The 23018-nt window shown below is 46.7% G+C and overlaps 1 protein-coding gene across 2 annotated transcripts in view; it reads left to right on the top strand.

Annotated features, from left to right (window-relative positions):
- Positions 1–4548: 4548 nt before the first annotated feature.
- disp (RND transporter family member dispatched) overlaps positions 4549–23018 on the top strand; it is a 269223-nt gene continuing 250753 nt past the window's right edge. For both annotated transcript variants that reach the window (XM_084584500.1, XM_084584499.1), the window contains exon 1: positions 4549–4907. The gene's annotated coding sequence lies outside the window, so the exon portion shown is untranslated. The remainder of the gene's footprint in view (positions 4908–23018) is intronic.

Here is a 23018-nt window from a genome sequence, read left to right as displayed (position 1 = left end):
CCCGGGTATTCCGGACAGTAGTCGGGCGTCATACCACTGCACCACCCCAGCGTACAGACTGGCAATTTGGTTGCTCTGTTATTGATTGCGAGCATTTTTGGTAGGCTGCCATACTGTGCAGAGAAAAGTAGCAGAAATGCAATTTTTGCTTACGATGCGCTGCTTGAGGCGAGAAATTTAGAAACATTTAGTTTTGGTATGCCCGCAGTTTATGGGCAGCGAGAGACATTGGTTTCTGAAGGAAGGTGCCTTCAGTGCAACTGCTTGTATTTCCAAAGTTTAAAGCAGCTTGCAAATGATCTGTTGTAAAACCTTAGTGGGATAGCTTAGCGTGGAATTCACTGTGGCGAGGGCCTGTTTTGCTCAGCTTGAATGCTCCATCGTGGCTAGTGGCAAGGTAAGCCAGCATTCTTTGAATGCTAGCACGCAAAATTAGTGGACACATGTTCTGCTTTCAAGGGTATAAGCGCAACAGCAATGGTTCCCACCTGTGGCTCCTCTTGCAGATCCCCCTTCATGTACATACGCTTTTCTGCTCGCTAAACTATTAATCCCCTAGTATGGCACTTTTCATCTAGCTGAACTACTAATTCCTTTGTATGGCACTTTTATGCTTGCTGTACTAATCCCTTACTATGGTACTTTTCTACTTGTTGAAGTACTAACCGTTTAGTAGCCTTCGGGCAATGCGAGATAATCTTCAAATAAAGAATAAAGTGGTAATGCTTTAGTGTAGCTCTATTCTCTTGATGTCGTATGGCTCCAGCCAAAACATGTCAAAGCTCTGATATTTTACTTATTCGAGCTTTCCGCTGTGGTCATGATGTAAGCATGTGGTGATGCACACATTGTATTGACTGTACACACACCCTTGAGTGGAGCCGTTCCAGCATCTTGTAGGATTGCTGCTGGTGTCTCGCGTCACCAAGTTGCCACCACCTGATTGAGGTGTAACATGGTCCTATCTTCATAAAAATGGAAACTATTTTGCTAATTCAGTGATTTACTATGAAATGTTCACAAGTGTGAGGGACGAGCTAGTTGGCACTGCATACTTCAGAACAGCACTTCTATGTGTTTTTGTGTTTTTAGCACTGTTCTTTATGAGAAGTTGCAAACAGTTTTTGGCCTGAATTTCGAAATGCAAAGGTTTGGTTTCTGTAACCTTTAATTAAAGACTGCCCAAAACATGTTTTAACATTGCATGCTAACCACCCAAATCTCATGAAAATTTTAACCCTAGCGGCTATATATCTAGTAGACCATGATCTTGCCCCGAAAATTCTCACTCTTCAGTTTCGAGCACCTGGGTATTTAATGTTCACTAACATTGCACAGCATAAAAAAAAATTTAGAGTATATTTAAGCTTTGCCTTTGAGATGTGGTTAATATGGCTCCCACCTGCCAGCTGCTCTTGCAGATCATTGTTCGCGTACATTCACTTTCTATCACAAACCTGCTATTCGTGGCACAATTATCTTGTGCACTCATGTCAAAAGCTATCACGTTATGTGAAAGACTTGGAAAACATAAATGAGCCCCACTTTAGCCACCTGTACTAATTAATCTACCTGCGTGGCCTGTGAGTAGCATGTCTGTCTTGTGACCCAAGGAGCGTTCAATTCTGAACGAGGGCAAGCCAACTCAACCAGATGTCATGTGATGTCGCAATGTCACAACTAACCAATCATTGCCTATTCATGTCACCTGCCAGTTACCACTTGCTAGGTATGCTAGTGATTTTGTTCTCAACGCCAGTACTGATGCTGGATTTTCTGAGAACGGGGCCTTTAATCGTGACATGTTGAAAGGTACCCAATTGCTGTGATGTTTGTGCACATTTGAGATTCCTGCAGATGGTTGAAATTATTTCGCAGCCCTATAGATTGTCATTCACCATATAGTGTCTGTGTCTGCTAGAGGGAAAACTGATGCCATCGTTTATGTGAGTTTCTTATATAACTTCACCACAGGAATGCTGGGAATGTGAGGTTCTAGTTTGGTGCTGGCTGAAGGGGCCGCTGAGCAAAACGATTCGTCCTCCTTACTACTTAAGCTGTGGGCCCTTGTGCGTGTAGGTAACAGAGCTGGCTTTCTCGAAGTTAAGGCGGGGCGCCTGGCCCAAAAATAAGTAATCTGTAAATGAAACTTTGTCTAGCCGGCACTTCTGCGCCTCCACATGCTGGAGAGGGAGCCTCAGCATATTAGCCTCACTTTCTTTTTTTTTCTCTTAAGCCTGGTGATCCAGTACACTCAGCGGAACAAAATAAATAAGATGGGTCACAAGAAAAGAGATAGGCAACCTTCACATAAATAATTAAAAGTTGCTATTTCTCTCTGCATGCTTCAGGATTCTAAGCCCTGCAGAACTAAGTTAAAAGTTATGTGCATTTCAATAGCATCTAAGAGCATGGGCCCAGAAACCCTGCTAATTATTGTGGAATATTGCTGATACTTCTGGCCGACACAGCATTCTGGGTATCTTTTTGGCGAGGGCTGTCTACAGCACTAGCGATGCATTGCGTCTGGCGACACTGATGCAACTTACGGACGAGAGTACTTGAACACGAAGCACGATCCATGCCCAGTCAAAAGAAAACATTGGAACTAGTTGTAAACTTCTAGTTGGTCTAATGGGATTTACCAGTAGGATTCATTGGGCCAGACCCACTGCATGCTATGGGTCTATGTGACATACCAATGGGAAACTGCCATTGACATGTGTACTAGGCATGTGGAAACTGGTAATTACATGCGTGATGATAATCAAGGATGGCAGGTAAGCATACACCTTGCACGAGAAAAACAATCTGAGACTACCACATATATTATTGTGAGGCTGCCTAAAAGTAATAGAAAATAATATGCCTCTGCCCGTGCCACTAGGTATAGCGGCTAACTACCACATAAGGTCATTACATATATCCCGCAAACAGATGTTCCCACTTGTACACCATTCATTAGGCTCGTGCTGGGCCTAGTGACTGGTGCCAATAGAGTGCAGTTATTTCATTTAATTTTGTCCATTGTGGTAGTGTAGATAAATACGTATTTGGGAACACAGCGCGGAACAGGACGCAACACAAGAGAACGAAGGTAGACAGGACGGAGCGCTGATCAGCGCTGCGCTCCGTCCTGTCTATTGTTGCGTCCTGTTCCGCGCTGTGTTCCCAAATATGGATTTGAACCAACTAGCACAACTGCAAGTGTTTCTTAGATAAATACGGCTTAGTAAATAGGTTAAGCTGCCAATAGCGGTTATCGTGAATAGAATATTAGCTCTGCTTTCTTTGTGAAATATCCGAATGTTCACATACACTGAGTGCATTCGTCTGACTCAAATGCAATGGCTAAGTCCCTGAATAGAAACAGTAAGCTCCATTGGATTGAATGGCCGGGTAAGACCAATTGCCACGGGCTCACCTGGTGGCAGTGATTCGTCCATTAATTTGAGTACCAATTTGTAACATGAACAAACAATTACAGTCATGGACAAATGGCAGTCTCTAGATGCGCACAGCTAGCTGCATGTTCGAACAGGGAGTGTATTTGGATTGGCTACCCAGTTGGACTGCCAGTTTGGAAAGAATTCCTACTTGAACCCATTGAGTCCTGATACCAGTTGAGATCTAATTGGTTTCAATGGCATTTTATTTTTGTATGAATGGCTATACACTGACAAAGGTTAGACGCTAGGTTGCATGCCTTCGGTAATCGATCTGGACAAGCACAAAGTATAATCTAATGTTATAGTAACGTTGAAAAAAAAAAAAAAAAAAAGGAAATGCCGCAAGACATTCTATTGAGGCGAAAACCTTTATTGGCTCATGCTGTCGTGGACAAAGTGTGTCCCGCTTTTGCAGTGTTCTGGTTGGTCGAGGCGGGATGTGTCCCTGCCATCTGCAATGCCACACTTGAACGCGCGCCAAGGAACGCCACGCGACAGCAGCGATGATGTACTGTTCAAACTCGCACTTGCCGGAGAAAGTGTGATAGATACTCTGCCTTTCCCTTCCTTTAAGCAATTATAATTATATGTAGCTTTGCAACGAATGCCGAGGCTAACGATGGGAGGCAAATTATAGGATAGGAAGGGTAGGCTTTCGCCATGCATTCTCCTCTTAAGAAACATCTAAGAGACCCTCTAATTTTTTCTATTTTAAACGTATACGTTCGGTGCGTCGTTAAAGCGTTCAGGCTAATAATGTTATGCACAGCAACGGCAAGAGCCTTGCAGGCCTGGGAGAAGCTTCAACGTGAACCACACATCACGCATCGCATACAATCCTCAAGCAGTAGCAGTAGTAAAACTTAATATTAAGCACGCAAAATCCATTTATTTGGTGTCAGGTAGGCGACAGTTCTTACGTGGCGGTAAACTGCACAACTTTCAGATCACCGAAGCACGCGGAACGTTGATTTTTGAGGCCATTACGCATCACCGGGCTTCACGATCGCGATCTCGGAGGCTGCACATTTTTGAATTTCGTACGATCGCGCGCACCTGCAGATGGCAGCACCGCTCTTGCGCCCAAAAAGCAGCGAGCGCGTCCGGCCGTCGCCAAGTCGGCCAAGTGCAGTCAGTGCAGCGTGCAGGTTTGCAGTTATTTGCACTTGGTACCGTGTGCGTCGTGTTTGCGTGTCACGGACCGCTCATCTGCCGTTCATTGCAACTGCTGCTTAGATCGAGTTCAAAGCTCCTGCAGAATGACGCAAGGGCTCGCGGCCCGGGCCCAAAACAGCGCGTGCGTAAGCGAAGGTCGGCAGGAAAGCCCACGGTACGGCCGAGCCGGCCCGTCGTCTTAACAGCTGAGGACGTGCTTCTTCCGTCAGCGAAAGCTCGGACAGGCAGCTGTGCGCCGCACATCATCGAGATAGCATCCAAGAGGAGGAGCCCGCTATAACGGTACGTCGTCAAGAGCTTGCATGCTTGCAGCGGTCAGCTTGCACGTTCTTTCTTTCAGCGCTTCGTGCATCCCGTACGTGCCGCCTGGGCTTCCCAGACCCCCCCCCCCCCCCTTTTTTTTTTCTTCTTCCCCCCACTCGCCTGCTCTCACTTTGAGCAGCGATAGAGATCGATGCTTGACAGCCGCGCTGCCAGGCGCATTTGCGACCGCATTTGCTAATCTCGTCGCGCGGATAACAAGATCTACGCGGCCCAGGCAGCCCAGGTGTCCAATTTCGCCAAACCGATCGGCGAGTGTGTGCAAGACTTCGCGCTGTTCGTACTTTGCGCCCACGCGCACATGTGCATTTTTCGTGAAACAACTCTAGTGTGTGGCGCGCTGTTGTAAATGGCACGCGTGACAGTGCTGTCAAGTCGTTCGACACCTTTGCCGCATTTCTCCCAAGACTTCTGCAACCATATGACAGTAAATGAATACGAATGCGTACGTCGATCGTCTGCAAGCATGACTTCGATCTAAAACGAGCAGTGAGTCGCTTACGCGTAATTCATTAACCGGTAAACTTTGGCGAGGATTTTTTCGTAGTACAATGCGCAATGAAACCAAGTTCCTGTTACGTTATTTTTGTGATCAGCAAAAATTCATGGATGAAATGTCTTTAAATCGTTTTCCTTTATTTACTTACCCAGGTCTTTACATTCGAATATCTTATCCAGAATTGGAGTGAGCAGGGGGTTGGACTCTGCATATGTGAACAGCTGGAACCCAGCATAGTTTTCTCTCTAAACTCTCGATTCTCAAATATTCTGATACGCCGCCTTTCAGTAATAAGTCAGTGTCAGATAATTCAATGCCACATTGTTAATTATCACATTTGTTTCGGATTCTCTTGGGGTACATATCATCACTGCGCATGAGCTTTTTCTTCTGAAGTCTGGATGTCACTTACGGTGCATGTTTTGTGCACAGTGCACGGTGACCTGTTTTATAAAGAACAGTTTTCGCCTTTCTACTTTTGCTCATGGGCAAAATATCTCACTGAACCTTGACGGGGATCACACCTAGAGAGGGTAAATTCAAGAAATTTTGTCTTGTACATTTTTTAAGTTTTTCATGAAAAATGGGAAATTTAATTACGAGAAAATTAAAAACATGGCAAGAACAGCGTTGATTTATTCACTATAAAGCGCAAGCATCAATAAAGACTTCAGCTTTATCAGATCATTCATAAGCAAACTAGGCAGTGAGTTATACATCAATGGATGTACGACGGAGGCAGGAGTACGACCGGCTGCTTAGTTGTACAGTATGGTCCACTGTTAAAGTGAACGCGCATTCGCATGGCCTACACACTTTGCAAAGCTCTGCCACAGACAACCCGCGAGAATGGGCGGTACCATGTGCATTCTGGAGAATAGCAGCCGATGATGGTTAACTGCCCATGCACCTTGTGCCATTGTTTGTTATCGGCCCTCGCCAGCGAGCTTTACAAAGCGTTCCAAACGAACAGTCTTATGTTCTCTTTAACAGTGGACCGTAGTGTACGTTGCTGGTGCTGTCATTGCCACTATCTCCTCGCATCTCAGCATTTCGGTCACTTTGGTCATGTCGCCGTAACATACATCGTAATGTGACAACTGTTGCCTGTTTAGACCGACCAGTAGGATAATAGGTTAGGTGTAATATCAATTCATTAATGCCTCGCCACGAATCCAACTGAAAAATGACTTTGGTCCTATGTTGGTCCAACGTCGACAGCCAACCCGAACGTGGGCGACCTTGACCTAAGCTTGGTCAACAAGAGTGGGCCGAAATTAAGATTGGTTGTTGGAAGCGCTGCAGCCGAGAGCAGTCTCGTGTTCTCTTACAGTGGACCGTGCTGTAAGTTGCCGGTGATATCATTGCCGCTATCTTCACGCATCTCAGCATTTCAGTCACTTTGCTCACGTCGCCGTAACATACATGGTAATGTGACTATTGCCTGTTTCGACCGACCAGTAATATAATAGGTTCAGTGTAACTACTATTCATTAATGCCTCACTACGAATCCAACTGAAAAACGGCCTTGGTCCTATGTTAGTCCAGCATCGACAGCCAACTTGAACGTGGGCGACCTTGGCCTAAGCTAGGTCAACAAGAGTGGGCCGAAATTAAGATTGGTTGTTGACCTTACACCGGCTGCCGACACAGTGCCAAGGTCGGAGGCCAACCTTGCAGACACCGTCTACCCAAGCAACGCAAAACATCGCCAAAATGTTGCCCGAATAGTTTCAAATATCACTCTGTGACTCTGCCTAGATGTTGCTAATATAAAGTTTTCGATCAAATTACATACTATTGTTAGTACGACGTTTCTCTGGCGTTATCCTGACGTTGAGTTTACAAGAATTGAACAAAATAACGATGTTATTTATCATTTTTGTCAGCATTGGGCAAAACGCGCAGGTCCTACGTGAAAAAAGATGACCTTCAGAATATCCCGCAAATCTGAAGCCAATAAACGACTTTTCAAGGCAGGGGTTGCAAGGAGCAATGCAGTGCCGCTCGCGAAAAAACGCTCATTCGGAGCACAATTACGATCGACGCATTGATGGAGCTAAGGCACTTCACGAGCATTACCTCTCGTCCACCCTTGCCGTCTGTGTGGATGCCGCTGAATATCCTCAGCAGTCCACATTCGTGGCTGCATGTGACGGACAATGCTCACAATTTAGTTACCTCTGCCGTCATTCGCAAGTGACCCAGCCCATCCAAGCAGAAGAGGCGACAGTAGCCTTTGCGATTGCTCACTCCTCCGCGACATATATTTTCTCTGATTCAAAGATAGCCATCTCCAATTTTGCAGAAAGAAACTCCCCAACCGCTAGCATCTTGCAATCTGCTTCCCCTCCCAATCACTGCATCACCCTCCCTTGGGTTCCAGTGCACTGAGGACACCGGGACAACAGCCGCCCATGAACAAGCTCGAGCTCTCATCAATGGAGGGCCTGCCCTCCTTCCGCAGTGCGAGAGACCATCTCCTTACCTATCACAATATTATAGAAACTCCCACAAAATCTACCCCCTCCTCTCCATTTCCTGGCCAAAACCAAACAGGCGGTATGACGTCGACTACAAACCGCCACCATGCCATCCCCTTTCCTATACTCTCACGCATACATGAAGGAGAAAAATATCCTAAGCGCCAGAGTGGATTTTACGCACATTTGCCAAACCCCCCATTTCAAGGGGTAGTATCGCAGGAGCGATGGAAGGCAGCTCTGCGCAGCTCACAATCGGACCTACAGGTTCGCATCGTGGACTGGGCTTTGAATGTCGCTGAAGGCCTGTCGCCATCCTGCTCACCCCCTTGCCCCTTCTCCACCCTCACGGAGTGGCTCCAATAAAGTTTTACCAACCAACCCAATTAGTGCAGTGCACATATTTATACTCAAACATTTCTATAGCGACCAGTTCCAACAGGTCATTCAACTAGAAATACTGTACCAAGGAAACTTGCGCTGCGCGCACACACAAATACCAGCAACTTCCGGCGAACTTGTCTATATTTTAGAGCCAGTGACAATCATGAATCAAGAGAAGTTATTTCAATCATTTTTAGGCTTACGAGGGTAAAAATGAAAGATAAAGAGGGCATGATCACGTTGCTAATAATTTTTATTGAAAAGTGCGCTCTGCCATCTTTGTGCGAACACTAGGCTCCCATGAAGGCGTCTTTCCCAAGCCTATTCGTATGTTGCTTCAGTACACAACCATTTATACGGCACGCACCAGGTTCATAGAAAGCAGCAAGATTCAATATATTACGTACATTACCAGTGCAATATATCAGCGTCGTCAACGTTAGTTAAAATTTCACTCCGCCGGTTCAAAGTACTTGGCCAACCTCGTGGCCACCCACGGTAGTACCTTGAGCTATGTTTGGCTAGCCGAGCAGTGGCTGTCGGCTAATTCCCTACCATTTGCCGATCATTGGCTGAAGGTCTTCGGCCAACTATTAACTTACGTAATTGGAACTTAACCAGGGCTCATCCTTGCGCCTGCATTGGTTGGCCAAGAATACCGGCTGCCGAGCTCTGTCCAGTCGTCTACCGACGATCATCCGTCGGCCAATTTCAGTTGGGACAATTTTGGCTTTGCACTTCTGGAGTGATGCAGTATTAAAGACTGCGACTTCCTCAGTAATGAGTGCTGCTTCATTTCTGCAAAACACCGGTTTACTTAGCTGTCTGACTCGACGACTGCGATGATTAGCGTTTATTTCCAAAATTTCCTTGATGACCACTCGAAATCTCTTACACAACAAATGCCTTGTCAAACGATGCACCTCCGTAATAAATTCGTGCTCAGTTTTACAGTACTTGCATAATGTTCGCTCTCTGCACCCAGTAGCTGCTTTACATGCAGAAAGTGCGTCTAGTCGCTATCGCCGCGACGAACCTTTCTCAATCATTGCGCAATATTCCACACTAATCGACTGTCATGCACTGTCAGTGTACTCTCTCTCTCTCGTGTCGCTTTGTGAAAGTACACATGACAGAGCTACGCAGTCGTATATCTTATATAAGGTTATTGTATAGCCTTCCCTGAAAGAGCCAATGCAATCAATGTCGCCCGGAAAAAGGCTTGCATTCGGGTAAAGCAGCTTTAAAGCTCTTTGTTGTGTTTCTGTGCGTCTGCATCGTGCGACAGCACGTTCTGTGATTTTGTTCGACTTAAGCAGTGAGGTAAAGCATTAAGAAGAAGACTTGTTGCGTTCATCCTGGCGCATCCGTTTGATCTGCCTTCAGTCCACTTCTCTGCAGCACGAACGTCTGAAAGATGCTGTCACAGCAGGTGATGACATGGGTACATACTAGCCACTGTAACATGGGCGCTCGGATATTAACGGGGGACCTGGATTCCGTCTTGGTTGCTATGACAATTACTCTGCGGTATTTCTCCGGGGCACGCTGAGTACCCATTTCTATCCAAAAAAAAATGATAAACTTAAACCGAAAGTAGCAATCACAAAACTTTGAAATTGCATTAGTAGATCGTCATTGTTTCTTTCAAGTTTGTTCCGCCAAACAAAAAATACACAAAACCCACTTTCTTGCTCCGAAAGTTATTTTTTTTTCTGGGCTTCACATTTATATTTTAGTCACGCCAAGGTGACGCTGCAAACATGGTATAATTTACACCTCGATGCTGCATTGCTAATAAGGGGTGTTAGTATGGGATTAATTGGGGAGTAATTACTCATTAGGTTGTTAGAGGTGTTCGTCTTTGCCTCAACATATTTACGTCTCAGCTTACGTGCGCTCGTGGCAAGGAAATAATGTCGTAACCCAATGTTGCTCGACATTTTTCGCTTTCGGAGGCTCAGTACCAAGTCCATATGTCACCTTTTTGGTATGAAACTTGAGCATAACGTTTGCGTCATTCGCTTACAGGGAGATCGTTTTTGATGGCCTTCAAGGCCATCAGCTGGACATGTAGTGCGAAGAGAGGATAACCGATGTTCGCTTAGGTTAACAAACTGGATTCCAAGGGAAGGAAAGCGTAGCAGGGGGCGGCAGAAATTTAGGTGGGCGGATGAGGTTAAGAAGTTCGCTGGGGTCAAGTGGGTGCAGCTAGCACAGAACCGGGTTAATTGGAGAAATATGGAAAAGGCCTTCGCCCTGCAGTGGGTGTAGTCAGGCTGATGATGATGATGAAGGCCATCTGAGGTTGAGGAAACGGTAACCTGTAAATATCTTGAAAATTGCCATAAACACTGCACAATAACATCACGGCTACTACGAACAGCACAAAGAGAAAGGAAGCCTGCCAGGAGAGCGAGAACACTATCACTTCAACAATTTTATCTGGTTAATCGTCTGCACTGATGGTACTGCTACGTCTTCATGTTCAAGTAACCCAGGAGGCGCAGGCGGCAAACCGTTGGGGGTGTTGAAAATGGAGTAGAATATCAAGGTTGAAAATATGACCAAAAACTATTAAAAGGCACAGTACTTCGATTGGCATGCATGTATACTGAGCTCTTGGAAACAAAGAGCTGTGTTTATGGACCAAGTGTCCCTAGCAAACCATAAACATTATTAAACGCCCATGAGATGTTTACTCTGGATAACTGACACCCCTAGAAGACATCAATTTTAGTCTCGTTTTCAAAGATTCAGCGCGTATACTTGTGTTTATTGAGTGGTATAGGACATACAAACTACGCTTGAGTAGCCGCGGAGAGAGTCCATAAGGCGGCCAGAAAGTGGGTCCATTTCAAGTCGTTGTAAATGCCTTGTACACATTTCTTGCTTATAATTAATTTGACTTTGATCTCTCTCGAGTTCTCCAAAAAGCCCATAAGTTAGAAAAGACGAGGGGGAGAACCCATCTTCCCTGACGTTGAGGCTTTGCGGCGAGCCGTGTTCTCTAGTCGAAGAATCGAGTGTGAAGGACAGATACACGTACGTGTCCCGCCTTGCCTAGCGCTGTTTTACTCTGTTCTTCAACATGTGCCAACCAGCTCGTATTCGCCCTTCCGCGCTATGAAAACACGATACATTTGTACAGTACAAGGGAGTGTGTCCGCTACGCTGCTTGTGACACAGAATCGTTTGGAACGTGCGCGGCACCTGCACAGAGGCCCGGAAAGCAGTGTGTCACCTCGGCAACGAAGGAAACGAAAATTGCAAACGGACACCTGTCGATAGTCCGTGGGCCGGGCGGATCTGGCTGTAATCTCTGTCGGACTAAATTAAGACGGATGGACGTCATCTTTTTGCACGGAGCTGTCGCTGCATCTGGATAGTGTCACGTCGCTGTGAAGTCGCGGGAACGCCACGTTGGGCGCCATGCTTGCCGCTGTCCTTCCGCGTTTACAGGTTTCGGGTGAAGCTTGAGTATTCCCTATCATGCGGAGGACGAAAAAAAAAAAGATGTTTCCGAAATTGAAGTGCAATCGTTTTAATCATTTTTGCAACGTACTGAACGACGTTACTTGTCGAGAAGCGGCCCGACTCACTTAAAATGGGGCGTTCGGCGTCGTAATTAAAGCTTGGTGATTTCGACAGGCGTGGTTTAGGGCGTTTCAGTGGCTGTGCGATTGGCGACTGACGCAGGACATGTCCAACTACAGAAGACGGTGGGATAACCAGAGATAGCTGCAGACCACATGGTTAACTATAGAAAGTCTTTGTCATGAGTTGAGTTGGGTTGGAAGTCCTTATTGACTATAGGAAGGCTCATGGGTATGGATGGGCGGGGTAACGTGGAGTAAGCAGAATCTTCAGTGTTTGCACAAGTCGTCGGTGACGAGGCCACTAAGGGAGCCATACTTGGCAAATATCGTTTGTGTGTTAGAGTCAGTTGCTAGAAGGGAACGGCAGTTCAGGCGGTAGGGTTCGATCTCGGGGCGTCCAGTAGAAAAAGCAGGGCAATCCCAGAGAAGATATGCCACCACACCACGCGTTAGAATCGTGCAACGGGGGGGGGGGGGGGGGGGGGGGGCACGTAATCATTTCCTCTGTGTACTGACGCTAGCGGGCATATGGGCGACGAGCTTATTCAAGACTTCCTGACATCGGGTGAGATGGGTCTTCGGAACACTAATAAAGGTAATAATTGGTTCACAACAAAGGAAAGACGCAGTATATGTCACACATGTTCCATGGACCGATTTATTTATTGGAAAGGAAAGGCGTGGTAACTGTCTCACTTGTTTTCTGTGGACACCTGAACCGAGCCGTAAGGGAAGGGAGGAAGGTGGGAGTGAAAGTGGAAAGAGAGAAAGAGGAGCCGTAGGGGAGGGCTACGGAGTAATTTCGACCTCCTGGGGATCTTTAACGTGCGCTGACATTGCACAGCTCACGGACGCCTCTTCGTTTCGCCTCCATCGAAACGCAGCCGCCGTGGTCGGGTTCGAACCCGGGTACTCCGGCACAGTAGTCGGGCGTGAGTACCCGGGTTCGAACCGACACCTGAACCGTGCCGTTAGGGAAGGGAGAAAGGTGAGAGTGAAAGTGTAAAGAGAAGTTGAACTGAAAGACCTTTATTGACTAGGAAGGCTCATGGCCATGGATGAGGGTAACGGGAGTAGGCAGAAATCACTCTTTGCACAGGTCGTCCGTCACTCATCTCACATTGCTCTGACCAGGCCACTAAGGGAGTCATACTTGGCAAATATCATTTGTGTGTTAGAGTCAGTTGCTAGAAAGTTCAGCGCGGCCGGTAGCCACGTCCATGTGACGCTGTGACGTCACACCCCACGTGAGACTAGAGTGAGAGCTGGGCTACCAACTCAAGCGGTCGCAGGAGCTGCCAACTTGGGTCTCTCGCTTCAGATGGGACGGTTCATACGGCTAGGTTAAAGCGGGGTTTTATATGTGGGCTGGGGAAGAAGAAAAAGAGAAGAAGAACGCTCGGTCACCCGCAGCTAATGCTTTCGCTCAATATTTGGTTCAGCAGCGTTGACCCCTTTTAATTTTTTATGTCTAGGTTTCGTGGGCAACACACTTAACTGGGAGGAAGCTGTGGAATATTGTAAGATTCTGTTATAAACATATTGATGGGACTGGTCAGCCTTCAAACGCGTTGAAAAATCTAGCTTTTAAAGTTTGCCATGGTTTGCTTTCGGCAACAGAAAACTACAACCGCTCCGAGTGAAGTTCCGCGGGTATATTGAATGTTACTATGCATTCCTATGATTTGCAAATAAAGAAAAATGGTGTTCATAAACAACTTCCTGTTGCAATAATATGATTGAGCGGAATTTCGTATGTTTACGCGGGCAGCGGCGGCGGTGGTGGTAATGATGATGATGATGGTGGTGGTGGTGGTGGTGATGGCCAACGCGGGAGTCTGTTGTTACACATTCTCTGATCAACGGCGCTTTTCGCTTCGAAAGCTACGTGCCACTCAACGGAACTCTACATAACGCCGCAACGATCCCTTAAAATATATATATATATATATATATATATATATATATATATATATATATATGCTCAGATATCATCCGTTTTAACTGCGCAAGTATATGCATCAGATGTCGCAGCGAGCACCGCATCGTGAAATGCCCACGTTTATGCTGCCGGTGGAGAAGTTGCGACGGTTGTTCCGCTTTTCGTGCAACGCCCACGTTTACGTTGCCGGTTGAGAAGTTTGCGACAGTTCCGCTTTGGCTGACGCCTTCTCTCCCGTGTATGGCTTAACATCGAACTCGCATTGGCAGAAACAAGAGCGGCCATCGCCTTCGCTCGTCGCGGGGACATTACGAAAGCTGCAGTCGCGCCATTGCAGTTAACGAATGCACGTGGCGCTCATCGACAGAATTAACGCGCGACTAACTTTGCGGACTTAAAATGTCGAGGAAAGGAAAATCCTCCCAGCGTGAACTGTGTAGACGTCTCCTGTTTTTCTCCCCGTGATTTCTTTTACGTCAGCATGAAACTCGCGCGACGTCGTTTGCCTGGCACACTTACGCCGGCACTGTCTCTCCCAACGAATTTTTTACGGTTGGATCACTTCTTTCTGAGTGAGGCAAGGCTGCATACTGTCGCCCTGCCTATTTAACCTATATGCAGAGTGCATCATGAGGAAAGCCGGTCTGGACGAGTCTTCAGCTGGAGCGAAGATTGCTGGAAAATGTATCAACAACCTTAGATATGCGGATGATACCACTTTAATGGCAGAAAGTGAAGCGGAACTCAAGAGACTTCTGATGCGCGTACAAGAAGAGAGTGAGAAGTTTGGGCTTAAACTAAACATTAAAAAGAAACTGAACATTAAAAAGACAAAGATCATGGCGTCTTGCCCTATCAAGTCCTGGAATCAAGGGACAAGAAGTGGAAGCTGTGACAGATTTTCTTTTCTTGGGCTCCAAGATTACCTCGGAAGAAGACTGCAGCCATGAAATTAGGAGACGCCTGCTTCTGGGAAAGAGAGCAATGGTTAGCCTTGACTGCCTAGTAAAGAGCAGAGACATTAGTCTGCCAACCAAGATCCGTATATCTCGTGCTATGGTCTTTCCAGTTGTGATGTATGGATGCGAGAGTTGGACTGTGAAAAAGGCTGACCGCCGAAGAATTGACGCGTTTGAATTGTGGTGCTGGCGAAGACTCTTGAGAGTTCCTTGGACTGCCAGAAGATCAAATCAGTCAATATTGTCGACCGTAAACCCTGACTGCTCATTGGAGGGTCAAATTCTAAAGTTAAAGCTCAGCTACTTTGGTCATCTGATGAGAAGAGAGGAGTCGCTGGAGAAAGATTTGATGTTGGGAAAGGTTGATGGTCGCCGGAGAAGGGGTAGGCAGCGAACGCGATGGTTAGATGGCATCCTCGAGGCACTGCAGATGAAGTTATGTGATGTTAGGAAGATAGTGAGAGACCGGAAAGCGTGGCGTGACATGGTCAATAGGGTCACGAAGAGTCGGACACGACTGAACGACTGAACTGAACTGAACACTTCTTTCTGCCTAATTCAACTGAGCGGCAGACATTGTGTCATAGTGCGTCTCGTTCAAGCGCATTTCTTTAGATCCGTACAAGTGGAAGTACGACATAGCGAGCGAAAGAAGTTTACGGGAGTTTGAAAGGGTACGCCCGACGGACGGCATGCAAGCAGATAACGAAACGAAAGAAAGGAGTTCGCAACTGCAAACGCTGCCTATTGCAACCTGTTGATAATCATTGATAGAGGAAAGCGTGATGAATCACAGGGAACTTTGGTTTTGATTTTAGTTCGTGGGATTCGGGTTTTCCGCGGCTGCCGTTTGCGCATCCGCCGCCCGCTCCCCTGTTGTTTACCTTCTTCCCTTTCTCCCGCATCAAGCGGAGGAGGGTTGTCCGGACGACTTGTAACTGTCGCTCGGCCACAGCTCCGCCCCTGCGTCCCGATGGCTTATCTCATTGGCGCCTTTTGGCGGGAACACGGCACGCTCGCGCCACCGTCCGAGCGGGGACCAGGAGAGACCCCTCCGAGACATCGCAAGGTGCGTACGCTACTGTTCTTGTCTGCCGGCCTTCGTCCGCGCAGACCAGTGTGTACTCGAGTTCGTCCGCTCCGGGTCGTACCTGAGAGCGCAGCTCGAGCCTGTCGATCGTGATCCAACGATCCGCGACAGGCGTACCTTGCGGTGGTTGCCCATTCTCTCTCAAAGAAACCCTTAGGTCACCGCGAGAGAGTGATCACAGCAAGCCATTGCGTGCTTGCGGTGCGCAGGGGAGCCTTGCTCCTCGCGCGCTCCCAGGACACAGTGACTGAGAACGTGTGTTTGTGCGTGTGTATGTATATGTGTATATATATATATATATATGTGTGTGTGTGTGTGTGCGTGTGTGCGTGAGTGTTTGTGTGTGTACCGCTGAAGGATGGCGTTTCAATAAACGTCTCTCTCCTTTGAGAACTTGGATGCTTGTGTCCTTACAGCGATGCGTTCTCCTCCCTGCGCAGGTTGAGTGCGCGCTGCGCGAAAAAAAAAAAACCACGAGGTCTTGCTTATACCTCTCGTAAAAAGTTACGAGGGACTTTAGTGGCTAAAGTAGTCAAATAAGGCGAAAGCCTGAGTGCCGCATTCTGCTACGCAACTGGTACTAACTAGTAATAATTATTTAAAAAATTTAGTCATTAAGTAGACAAATAATGAATTACTTATTATTCAAATGATTAGTCAATAATTAGTTTATTAATGAATTACTAAATAATCATTGATTGACATATGGCCACATAAGGCACGCATTCGCGCATACTGTAGTGGTGCTCTGTGATTGATCGATACATCTATGACGTCATCCCGCCTCGGCCAATCAGAGCCGCCGCAAAAGCGGGACACATTTTGCCCACGACAGCATGAGCCATTAAAGGCTTTCGCCTTAAAACTCTACTCTGTAACAGATTTGAAATCTTAAAACGTATAGTGTTTGCGAGGACATTATTAATATGTTGCAAGTACAAAAAAGACCGCTAGAGGCTATAATGCATAATTTTTCACGGGATTTCTAAAAAAAAATGAAGAATTTATTCAATTCTATCGTAGCGTTATGGTATACCGCTGCTGCCATCCTCCAAAAGCGCATGCCCAGAGGCCGACGATGATCTCGGTGTGGGCCAGATGCGGGCGTCTTTGTGCCGACCTGGCCATCTCGGCATGCGCTGTTGGCGGATGGCAGTACCAGCATGCGCTAACGGTATGCTAAAGCTCGCAGTTTTTTTTTTTTAATTCTCCAAAGCAAGCAAGAGGGGTGGGGGGGTGTATCGAGTCGGTGGACTGCGACTCGACAGCTTGTGTTTACTGATGATCTTTCGAAACTGCGCCTCGGTCTGACGTGCGCGCTCTATTAATAATCGCCTTAATTCCTCGTTTGAATCGCAGAAAAAAAAAATACATCGCGAGACATTTTAATTCCTTCATAACGGGCTGGTGGCGCTCTCTTTCAGAGCGCGGCGCGTCCCGGGAAATACCCAGGGAGATCATTAATAACATCCCGAAAGCTCGATAGCCCCGGCAAACAAACATCCAGGAGGGAAACTTAATCCGAAATTCGTTTTTGATGACCAGCTGTCGGGTCGCGTTGAGCTCCCAAGTGCGTTCTGCGAACAATTTCGCGCCGGAACAACGCAGAACGCGCATATCTTATCGAAACGAAGTTCGGAGATAAGTGTAGATACGTCCAACATTCGATGTTGCTCAACACGGGACTGTGTACACCGAAGCCGCCTCAACTTTTTCGTCTTTAAAAAAAAAAAAAAAGGAATAAAATTTAGCCGCTCTTGCAGTACCGTTTGCGCAATGTAGCAAGGAACGCGCGCGTGCTTTTGTTTGCCCATGGATTTGCCCTTGCGTTCTAACAGTCGCGTGTATATAACGCCCCGTAAAAGCGAAGCAGGTCCATCTTGAAGCGACCATTTTCTTGGACTTAGAAAATCTTTTGCTTCAACTTGCTGAGACGGGGCCGGATTTATCAATCGCTCTTGAGCAGGGGGTAGAATAAGAGGGGAGGGGGGGGGGTTGGGCTTCGTTTGAACAGTGTGTTTCTAAGCTTTGGTCGAAAGAAATGGGCTCCAACACGGTATTTGCATTCAGAATTTCTCGCTCGGGAGGGGGAGAGGACCGTTTTTTTTTCTTTAATTATACCCCTTGTTGGGAGGGCTGGTTCATCACAATGACGACAAACAAGGCAAAACAGCCGAAGCGAGACACAATGTAACGGAGAGGACATCGTCAATTTGTACCGACCAGCAAGCTTCTGTTTTGTACTTATTCATTATAGACGTGGAGTGCCGAATCAGATAGGATGCTCGGAAAGACAAGGATGAGAGGACATAGCGTCACACGCGCTGTTAACTTCATTATATTAGAGAGGTTTAGCTTACCGTGATCCGCGATTCGCTACCGTTATCCGCCACCGCGCGTTCCTCTGCGCATGCCCAGATCCTCTTGACGCCCATAGATGGCGCCACATACTTGATGTCGGCACATAGACCTGCCGCGTCGGGACCAATCAGCTTGTGCGCCCCGCCCACGCGCTGTAGAGGGTCACGGTGGCGGATCGCGGATCACGGTGAGCTAAATCTCTCTATTCTCGGCTTCCGCCCCGCCGCGGTGGTTAGGGCGCTTGAACTTGATTGCTGAACCCAGGAAAGCATGCAGGTTCAATCCCGTACACGGCGGCCGCTTTTCGGTGGAGTTAAACAGCGTGGCGCCCGTGTGCTGTGATGATGATGATGGTGGTGGTGGTGAAATGTCTACGGAAGTAAAGTTAAAGGATTGGGAAGAGGGCGGTATTATCCATAGTCCGGGCTCCACTGGCGTAAACTGCATGCTGCCCTTGGTCGTTTGATAAGCTTAAACAAACCCGCGTGGTTGAACTTGCCGGAGCCCTCCACTACGAAATCCCCCTTGAGTTTCTTTTGACAGTTGAGCCCGGTACAAACGGATCTTTTTGGCCTCTGAGCACACGTGTTCGTGTCGTGACCGCCGGTGAGGACTGGAACACTCATCACAGACAGCTGCACAAGATGGTATGATTAGAAAGTCGCCTTGTTCGCGTGGCGGTGGAACAATTGTTCCACTGACTCGATCAACGTCTTTCTTAATTGTTTGTCTAAAACGGCCCGCGAAGTTCGCGTGCCAGCGCATCTTTGATTTTGCTTACTATTTCAACCGGGTGAAGTCGCGGCCCGCAAACACGCAACGAGTGTAGTGCACGACGCCATTCCTCACTAAAGCTGCATCATATAGTTAAGTTATTCGAGTCCTTCTATTCGCGTTCGTCCATATTCAGCACCCTTTTGTCGCATTTACAGTTCAGGACCTCGTCGGCAGCTTAACCATATGGGCTTCACGTTCGGTGGACCTTTTGCCATTATCTTCTGGAAGAATCAAATAACCTCCCTTTTAACCATTACCGCGCCGTTTCACGCTGCATTCTGTAGTTCACATTCCAAGCTCTCACTCTGGTCACATTTTGGCGAACTTGGGGCGACACCTATGCAGTGTACAGTTGTTGTTGTGGCTGTAGGAAGAAGGAAAAGAAAATGCACGGGCCTGCTACTGGCTCTGTAGCTGAGCCACCTCCGCTGCCTCGTGAAAACAGAAGAGAAAATAGAGAAGAAAGAAAAAGAAGAGGGAGAGAAAGACGCGCGCCGCAACAACAGCCGTCGTCCATCACCTAAGCGGTGGCGGGTGCACTGACGGCCTACAACAGATAAAATTCGGTTGCTGGCTAGCTCCCGCCGCAAGCGGCGTTGACCTACCGTCCCAGCCCGTAGGGCCAGGAACTGCCACCCTCAGTATTTAAATTGGCTTGCGCACCCTGGAAAACAAGTGATTAATTTACCCGTCAGTGTATCCTGCAAGCGCCACAACATAATTTGACTGTCTAGTTGCGCACGCGTAGAGTTTGGTGAATTGACACAGTTGAACATCTTGCATTTCGAATGTGATGGTATCCATCCGGGTGTCGGATGCAGCCACGGTCACTCTCCCGGAGGCCCATAAGGTTTAGAGAGAACAGTGGTTATTTGAATGACTCTGCGGCAGGTTATAGAAAAAAGTGATTGGAAGGCTGGTGGCTCACGAGCAGAGAGGTTGCAATAAGTTAGAAGTGTATGATTAAAAATTTACAAAATGGGGAATTAATGGGCCGATATAAATCACCGACGAAGAAATATACAAGGAGAAAAGCCCAGCATGACGGCATCTGCCACCACCCCGTTTCAAAGGAGAAGCTCCTATCTTCCATCTATTGCATCCATCGACGCCAAGATTTTAAGTCGGTACGCGCCCCTATCTTACGATTACGCAGTGTGCAGGCGGCATAATCAAAGGCATTCGTTAAAAATTAAGGGCAAGGCTTAACTGCGGCGTCCGTATTTAAACAGGAGGGTTTCGGTGTAACTGGACCGGCTTGAAAGCAAATTAAATGTCCACTGTCAAGTGGACGTAGAACCATACAGCTTGGGTCGTGTAGAAACTGCGGCAGTCGCAGCTTTTCGGCCTTTTGGAGATCCTTTGAACGACTCTAAGGACGGGGACTAGAATTTCTACGGAGGTTTGGTCCAATCATAGTACTGCGTCATACAGGTTGTGGGGGGGGGGGGGGGGGGAGCGAAGCAAGTACAGTTAGAAGCGTGGTAGTGTTGGCGGTGTATGCCTGCGGTCTTCCGTATAGTAAGAAGTGGTTCGAGTTGATTCTGCCGAGGAGAACGTATATGCAGCCGTCCTGCTAAAGGCAAGTTTGTAACTTTCAACGTGTCTTCTGATCATAGTAAGCCTTTTTCTCAAGTATAACTGCACAAAAGCTTCCATGATTTCAGTGTTCACTCCCAATCTCGTATCTCCAAGGTTACCCACCGAGTGCAAATAAAATAAAATCAAATCAATTTTTATTTTTCATGTATGCTAGGTACATGAAAGGGCTGTGGAAAAAAGCCGCCCTTTGGCAGCTTTACTCGCCCGCTATAAACCAGTCGTTTTAATAGCAGCGGGTTAATAATGCGAAGGAATATTGTATAGCAAACATTGCTGGAACGACACAAACCAGTGGGATGCAAAAAAAAAAAAAAAAAAAAAAAAGGTTCACAGCAACACAACAGAAACGGTATATGTAGCCTCATATCATAGATCTAACAGTACAAATATCGAACTTCGAAGGCGCGTATGTATTTGTCATTAATTAAGTAGTTATTCAAAACTTAGGGCAACATATAACACAACTGTTGTTTTCCAGAACTTAGACGACTCATATAGGCACAACCTATTCTTCTGGTGATCGCGATGGATAATGCCGAGTTTTTCGATGCGGTAGCGCTATAGAGTTTTAAGATTATAGATAGATTCTCCTGTAGCGTACCTCAGATTTAAATTTCATTTTGAGATGACATTGATATAGGTGAAATAGCTTCATTATACGAGATTTGCTGTGCGCCCGAATAAACACTGCACATGGGCGAAACCCCCTGATATAAGTTAAGTTTAACCTCGTTTTAACGAAATCGAAAAGCTCTGGACGCCACTGGACTGCTGGAATCAAAGATGCGGGATCGAATCCCGGCCGCGGCGGCTGCTTTTTTCTGGAGGCGAAAAGCTAGGAGCCCGTGTGCTGTGCGATGTCAGTGCACGTTAAAGAACTCCAGGTGGTCTAAATTTCCGGAGTCCTCCACTACGGCGTCTCTCATAGCCTGAGTCGCTTTGGGACGTGTAAACTCCACAAATAAAATCAAACCAGTTTGCCTATACATGTTGAACGCTTGTAGAGGTCGCCTAAAGGTCGAAAACAGCGATAAATTGGTGGGAGGAGGGTTGCTAAAGGTGTCGTGACCGCATTTGCGGTGAGCGTAGTAAAATAGTTTATCTATCTCACAGGGATTCACGTTTACGTTTTCGCGCTGTACATAATTTCTGAAGCCCAAGTTGTGTCCGAATCATGCGACGGACGCAAAGGCTTCCAGTACAGTACATTTTAGAGATTCTGTTTTGTTCGACTTAGCCGTTTCAGGTTATGATGTTTCTAGAATTTTGATGTCTAAATCGTTAGCTGGACGGTAGTTCAGTGTTGTAAAGGGCCAATCATGAAATTTTCAAGCCATGCGATTTTCTAAACTGTCTTGCTATAGTGAAACGCCTAGTTCTTAACCACGTATAGCTTATGGTTACAGCTAGCCTACACTGGTCGAGCACTTTTCTTTTCTTTTTTTTTTTAACATAACCTGTTTTATGAGAACCACCGCAGTGATTACCTAATCTGAACATTTCAGTTTCTCTATACGGTGTACGATCCACCTGGCAGCAAAAGGCGAGTTGGGCGCTTTTTCGAAGTTCCTCTTTAAGCTCACGGCTCCGTGAAAATCGTTTCAACCGTGTAACGAATGGCGCGTTTCGAAAACCATTACTTCAAAGCCTATATACGCTACGGACAGAGTCCAAGGTAGTGGGCAAACACTGGCTACGTCGTTACCGGTCGTATCGCAGAGTGCTTTAATCATGGCGTTTGCGAAACTCCGTTTCAAAACGTGGCTCCCTCTTACCGATGATTGTTTCATTCCTTCCCTCTTTTTCGGTATCTTGATTGATAACCTTTGGCGTTCCCTGTAAAATATCGCGACGGTGGCGAACGCTACTTTGCTTAGTACATTAACGTGGCAGTTATATCTGTTTAGCACTTTTCTCCATATTTTGCACTTTTTATTTTTGTACTTTTCAATTCCCCTTTCGTTTATATTCCTTTCCTCCAATAAGAGCTGTCTCCCTATATTCTCATTTCTTTTCCTCCCTTCAGAGCCTTTTCTCTTTTTTTGTTCTTTTTTCATTTTTACTGTAAGACATCGATTCCTATGACGGTTCGTGAAATCTCTCCGTTCTGTTTCTACGCTACCTATATACTCGACTATCGCTCGTCTTTACTCGTTATTGCTTTCACTATTAATAGAAACCTATGCTACTGCAAGGCTCACCACGACATCTTTGCTCCCTGGATGCGTAGCATGTCCAGTCTACCGAAACATATTTGATGTTTTCTACACTGCTGCCGCATGCTACACAAATATCTTCGTACATTATACTATATGATTCCAAGGAATGCTGCCTGATCCAACGGGAAGTATAACTGTGCTGCTCTTGAATTCTCG

This window comes from Amblyomma maculatum, chromosome 11 (genome assembly GCF_055883805.1).
Source record: "Amblyomma maculatum isolate TAMU_Amacu chromosome 11, ASM5588380v1, whole genome shotgun sequence".
Taxonomy (NCBI): Eukaryota; Metazoa; Arthropoda; class Arachnida; order Ixodida; family Ixodidae; genus Amblyomma; species Amblyomma maculatum.
Note: the sequence above shows the minus strand (reverse complement) of the source record. Positions and strands in the feature narration are given on the sequence as shown.